This window comes from Gastrolobium bilobum, unplaced genomic scaffold (genome assembly GCF_033153095.1).
Source record: "Gastrolobium bilobum isolate Gb01-03AN ecotype WA unplaced genomic scaffold, APGP_CSIRO_Gbil_v1 utg20666, whole genome shotgun sequence".
Taxonomy (NCBI): domain Eukaryota; kingdom Viridiplantae; phylum Streptophyta; class Magnoliopsida; order Fabales; family Fabaceae; genus Gastrolobium; species Gastrolobium bilobum.
The window spans coordinates 143,201-150,509 of record NW_026897301.1 but is presented as its reverse complement, the minus strand read 5'-3'; positions in this window follow the sequence as shown (position 1 = coordinate 150,509).

Here is a 7,309-nt window from a genome sequence, read left to right as displayed (position 1 = left end):
GTCAGCGTAAGAATAAGTTGTTACATGTCATTTACTATGCTAGCAAGGTCTTTAATGAGGCACAGACCAATTATACCACTACTGAAAAAGAGATGCTAGCAGTAGTTTATGCATTAGATAAATTTAGATCTTCTTTGATAGGTTCTAAAGTTATTGTATTTACTGACCATGCTGCTCTTAAGTATTTGATGACCAAGCAGGATGCAAAGCCATGTTTGCTGCGTTGGATGCTCTTATTTCAAGAGTTTGACTTGGAAATCAGAGACAAAGCTGGAGTGGAGAATAAAGTTGCTGATCACTTGTTTAGGATTCAAGATAAGCACTTGCAGGAAGGACCTGGAATTAAGGTCAATTAGTCCTTTCCTGATGAGCAAGTGATGGCAGTGATCATGAGTCCATGGTTTGCAAACTTTGCAAATTACAAAGCTGCTGGCCTGATGCTTGATGATCTCACTTGGCAGCAGAAAAAGAAGTTCCTTCATGATACAAGGAGGTACCACTGGGATAACCCTTTCCTTTATTTTCAATGTGTTGATGGTGTTATTCGCAGGTGTGTAGTTGAATTTGAAGTGCCGGATATTCTGTGGCATTGCCATGCATATGATTATGGAGGCCATTTTGGAGCTAACCGGACTGCACAGAAGGTACTACAGAGTGGATATTATTGGCCTGCAATTTTTAAAGATGCACGAGATTTTGTGGAAAAGTGTGACAAGTTTCAGAGGACGGGAAACATATCCCGTAAAGATGAGATGCCTCTCAACTGCATATTGGAGGTGGAGCTGTTTGATGTTTGGGGGATTGACTTCATGAGACCATTCCCTAAGTCATATTCGAACCAATACATCTTGGTTGCGGTGGACTACGTGTCCAAGTGGGTCAAAGCAGTTGCTTTGCCTACGAATGATGTAAATGTGGTATTTTCTTTCTTAAGAAAGAATATTTTCACCCGCTTTGGAGTTCCTCGTGCTATCATAAGTGATGGTGGCACCCATTTCTGCAATAAGCAGTTTGAAAGCCTGCTTACAAAGTATGGTTCACTCACAAGGTGGCTACACCATACCATCCTCAGACCAGTGGACAAGTAGAGATTTCAAATAGAGAACTGAAGAGGATTCTGGAGAAGACTGTAGGCAACTCAAGGAAGGATTGGGCCAAGAAACTAGATGATGCACTCTGGGCATACAAGACCGCTTTCAAAACACCAATAGGTATGTCACCATTCCAACTGGTGTACGGTAACTCTTGCCATCTTCCTGTAGAGTTAGAACATAAAGCCTTGTGGGCTGTTAAAATTTTGAATTTTGAACCGTCAAAAGTTAATGATAAAAGATTAATGCAATTAAATGAGCTTGATGAGTTCAGGTTAGCAGCCTATGAGAATGCCAGGATCTACAAAGAGAAGACAAAAAAATGGCATGACAAGAAGATCCAACCAAAAGAGTTTGAGCCAGGACAACAGGTATTACTATAAAACTCTCGACTGAGGTTGTTTCCAGGTAAACTCAAATCTCACTGGTCTGGTCCTTTTATTGTGAAGAAAGTATTTCCATATGTTACAGTTGAAATCTCCCTTCTCAATGCTGAAAGACCTTTTAAGGTCAATGGGTGTAGATTGAAATTATATCATAGAGAGCAAGTAAATAGGGACACAGTTTCTGTCCCTTTGGCTTCACCTGAGGCTTAAATTGTTCTTGTCAGGCTCGAGACGTTAAACAACCGCTTCTTGGGAGGCAACCCAAGAGTATTGAGTCATTTATTGTTATTTTAGAGTCATGAGATAAATGGTGAAAAGGGTGTAGTCAGGAGTCCGCACTAATCATGCGAATTGGGCACTCAAGGTGTGAGTAAATCACTTAAGTCATTACTGTGAACCCACGCTAATAGCGTGAAATGGGCGCCAATGGCGCCACTGAGTTTCCGGCCACGCCAATAGCGTGAAATTCGCGCTAACCGCGTGAAAAAGGGTGGTACTCACTGCCTTGTCGCGCGAAAAGCGTGAAAGTGGCGTGAGTAGCGTCAAAAGTTTTTTTTTGGCGCGCTAACCGCGTGAAAATAATGCGATCCGCGTGAGAATTTCCTCTCATCCCTGTCTCACCGCGCAATCAGCGTGGTAGTGGCACTATTAGCGCCGGCGATATTGGAGGATTTTTCAATACCGCGCGATTAGACTGAGGATGGTGCTATTAGCGCCGGCGATTTTGGAGGGTTTTAAATTTCGAAATTTAAAAACCCTAACAGCCCGCTAACCCTAAAAGCCCACCTCCATCAGCCCAATTCTCCCACATTCTCACTCCACAAACATCAACCGCTCCACTCTCCTTCTCTTCACCACAAAAATCATCTCCCATAATCTTCCCTTCAATTTCCCCACAACCTCATCGGTTCCCCTTCACCACCTACTTTTTTCATGACCTGCCATCTTAGTCCAACCCTTTTCATGTCTATCACCCACTCTTTCCTTTCCATTTTCCCTCAATTATCCACCGTCTTCAACTAATTTTGGGGCAACATTCAAGTGAGCATCAGTTAGGGCTTACAAGTTTGGGGTTATATTCACTTTGGTTCATCCTTCTTTTCTTCCATTCATTCTATGGCGGGTGACAAGGTAATAATCTTACCTTTGGTTTTGAAGTTATGTGATTTATATTGTTAAGAATGGTGATTGGATGATTTAGATGCTTTCGCATTGCATGTATTTTACATGTTTGGTAAATGTCCTATGTGATAATATGTGCACTGTGTGAGGAGTTCTGGGTGTTTTGGGCGATTGAGTTTTGGTTTCAAATAGCATGCCTAGCTTTTGATAATATGCATTGGTGCCTCCTGTCTCACCGCGCGATTCGCGTGGGTTTGGTGCGAATCGCGTCGGCGATTTCTGAGGTAAAAATGTTTTCAATCATATGCTATCAGTTGTACTCAAGCCTTTATAAATTCAGAAGTTGACTTAAATAACCATAAGGTTGTGTAGAATGCATATATGGTATGATTGCATATGACATGGTTGTTGAATTGAATTTGATGAAGCTCGGGTGTTATTGATAAGGCTTACATACAATGCAGTGTCGAATATAATTGTTGTTAATCATTACATTCTATAAAGATACATGCCTTGGTACTTTTCTGGTTTTCAGGGAAAACAAACTAAAAAGGGCACAAAGGCCGGAACCAAAGCTAGTGCTACATCTGGTAGCAAGAGGCCAAGAGTTTCATCCGGCTATGATGAAGACAGATTCCTTTATGCGGAGCATCAACAGAGGTATGAACAATGGTTCATGTCTACGAAGGTGATACATGAGAGATCAATTGCTTTGGAGACATTTCCCGAGACCAGTTCCCTCTTTGCCGACCCTGATTAAAAGTCGAAAATGGGAAACATTGGCAACATTTGCAGCACCTAGCTCTAGTTCCATTCTGAAGGAATTTTGTGCAAATGTGGATAAGGATAGGATTAAAACTGTCTGAGTAAGCTGGGTTAGAGGAAAGGAGGTGTCTTTTAGAGCCAAAGACATTAAGGCATTCCTGAAGACCTCTTATGATGATGATGCCTGCCGGTTCCACACAATTTTTACTAAACTCCAGCCTACCATGACTAGGAGTTTATACAGGGAAGATATGCCTGAGGTGGCAGATAGAGTGACGAGGGGAATCACTGGATTATATTCATCCTGGATAACAAAAGCAGGATTAGAACATGTGCCAGTAAAGATGGTAAAACATGCATTGACTGGAGAAGCTGCATTCTGGCATCAGTTTAATAACTTTACCATTATACCATCTACTAATCTGACAGATGTGAATGTAGAGAGGGCTGTACTACTCTATGCGATAATGAGTGAGAAGAATCTTGACATCTCTCAGATACTTTCTGACGGGATTCTCCATATCATCACAACTGGCAGGGGAGATTTCCGCTTGGCACATTCATCTATGATTATGTATTTATGCATCCAAGCTGGAGTCCAGATACCATCTAACGAACCAATGGATGTGAAGGTAGCTACAACTTTGACATATGAAATGTACAGGGAAATGCTTGTAGAAGCAAGGAACATGCAGATGATTAGAGCTGCAGAGTTGCCACCAGCTACCTTAGCCACACGGAGCCCGCCTATGTGGCCCCGTGAACCTTATGGGCCCCATCCAGAGCATATTCATCCTTATGCGGCAGCACCACCGAGCGCACCACAACATCTGTATGCCAATTCCCCTGTTATACTGACCATGCAAGGACAAATTCAAAACATGCAGGAACAGCTTGACCGCCTGAGCATACAGGGTGACTACTGTACACACATGCTTGAGGGCATCTGTCAAGCCACTGGAGTGGATACATCTTCTTATCAGCCTCATTTTCCACCACCACCAGTTCCTGACGAGCCCATTGAGACCACAGTCCCTACTGAGCCAGCAGCAGAGCCTATAGAGACACCACAGGCTGCAGACAGGGATGACATGGACGAGTCGTGGCTGGATGACTGCTCACCATGCTCACCATTTATCTTTTTGTTATTTGTTATTTTGGTTATGTTTTTATCCTGTTTTGTGTTGAGACGATTGAGATGTTATGCTGTTTAGTTGTTTTTTCAGTGTGTTGAATTGATGTTTTAACCATTGTGAGTGTGTTACCTACGCAGAAATTCTTATTCTTCGACTAGTTTAGTTTTATTGCTGAGGACAACAATTTTCTAAATCTGGAAATTGGGCGCACCACATGCGGTACAGAGGAACCAAACTGAAAAAGACCTCTAACAGAATTTTTTTTTTCTGAATCAGGGGAGATATCTGAACCCTTATGTCTCGTTTTCTTTTGTTAATTTTGTTTTGATAGAAGTAATTCTCTTAGCAACATACCTGGATATGTGTTAGCTACTCATGCAATAAATGATTAAATCTTAGAGAGCATATAAGATACTGTGTGAGAAGTCATAATGGATAAATGTTTTGAGTAATGCATGGAAAAGAGTTATTATTGCTCGTTTGATTGAATTCTTCGTTGAGAGTTGCAGTTGGTATGTAACGATAATGGAATTTAGATTTTAGTTTGATTGCATAGCTATGAGGTTTGAGCCTATACAGTAATTATTTTTAGAGAGGCCTCACTGTGATAATACTCTAGAACTTGATCTGTTTCTCTGTAATCCATGCATGATCTGAAATGATAAAGGTAATTCTTTCTTGTTAACTACTTGGTCAAATAGCTGTCCCGAAAAATTTCCATTGCTAGCCCCTTTGAGCTTTAGCTTGTCTCTTGTTGAATCTCACCATAAAACACTTAACTTATCTCCCTATCAGTATATCCTGAATGAGATTGAAGCACTGATTATAGAAATTCAAGGAAAAAGTTCACAGAAGTTAAAGTAATGGTGAAAGCTAAAGCTGAGACCAAAGAAAAAAAACAAGACGAAAAGTTGCATAGCAACGAAAAAGCATGGAAAGGTCAAGAAGAAGAAAAAGAAAAAGTATGAATAGAAAGGAAAGGACTAAGTGAAATTGTGTCTGAGTGTGAACAACTGAAAATAAATAGTTGTGTTTCAATCTCATATACAGTAAAAATTAGCCACTTTCCCAGATATTCCTACCCTAGCCTAAGCCAAGTTACAACCCTGCAAAGACCTTTGGATCTAATTGTGCATGTTTTACATGTTCCTCATCTTTAGGAACTTGAGAATAGGATCAAGCCTATGGTAGTCTTATTGCATTGACGGATTAAGAGTTTAAACCCAATACACAAGAGTGACAAGTGCAGTGATTATCTTGGTAAGGAGTGATTGAGCTAGATTCTAATTCCTTATACAAAAAGTGATTCCTAAAATTCTCAACTTTGAATTCACTCATGCATAGCATTATAACTCTGAATCTCTTCCATGTAGAAAATTGCATTAGTGATATAAATCCTTCTCACAGAGCTTATCATTGCTGCCTAATGTTTGATCTTATTTATTGCTGGGGACAACAATATCTAAATCTGGGAATTGTTTGATGTGCCTTCAGCATATAGGTATTTTAGAGTTAAAAGAATGAAGATTTGACAGTAATTCAGTGATAAAAAGCATGACTTTAGTGAATTATTGATAATATACCTTCAGGAACACTTTCGCTCTAGTTTTATGTTTTTATAGGAGGAAAGCACGAAAATAAGCTATGTTGCGAACAACTGACAAACGCAGTACAAAAGGATGGCACCAGACCGAGAAAAGGGAACCAACACAATGCAACTTCACGCTGATAGCATGAGATTCACACTATTCGTGCCAAGCATAAGGCTTCTCTACTGGTTCACCGCGCGATTAGCGTGGATCTGGCGCTAATCGCGCGGCATCGCGCTATAAGTTTTCTGAATTATGGATTTGGATAAAAACAGAAACGAAAATCAAATCTTGGGGAAGATTTTGACCTGATTGAGTCATTGGATATAAAAAAGAGTCAGAAACCCTGAGAAAAGAACTTTTGCACGGAAAGAAATTGACGAAGGGAGAACACGGAGCAAGCTTCTTCTCCAAATTTTCTAGTTATTATTTTCTTTTATGAATTCTTTTCTACACATTGAATTGTCAGACATGAATATATCTGGCTAGTCTTTTATTATTGTGGTAAGGGTCACAACCCTTAATGTGAACCCCTTGTAGTTTGGTTAATTTTTATATTTATTCCAATTGTATTTATTTTATCCTGTTCTTCATGTTATGATTCTTTTAGAACTGATCACTCTATTATGATTGCGAGGGTTAGGGTTTTCAATAGGAATATTGAGATTCTAGTTCCTGACAAAGGGTAAAATAACAATTTATGTACGCACTAGGGATAGGCTGCATGAATTGCAAACGTGAAAAATTCACTGATTTAAAGGCTTAACTTGAAAAGAAATTTCTAAGGGATTAGGATTCTAATAGGGTTAATAAAGTTAAGATCACTAAGGAATTAGGGCTTAACTAATCAATTAATAGATGGTGAATTGTTTGATCAATGGTTAAATTAAATGTACAACTTAATTCATAGTGCAAGGTGGGGATCATAAAGGTGTTGGCGTCTTTTACCGCAATATTCTCTTAAATATTTTCTCAATCTTAATATGTTATTCTCAAAGTTTTAAAAGCATCTTTGAATTATTCACAAGTTTTTGAATTGTTCTCAATTTTTACATCCACAATTATTCTCAAACCAATTTTATTAATCCAACAAGAGAGGAATAGTTTAAATAATTTTGGTGCCTCAATCCTCGTGGAGACGATACTCTACTTACCCTTTTATTACTTGAAACGATCGGTACACTTGTCGATTTTTCGCAACAGACACCTACACCTACGCC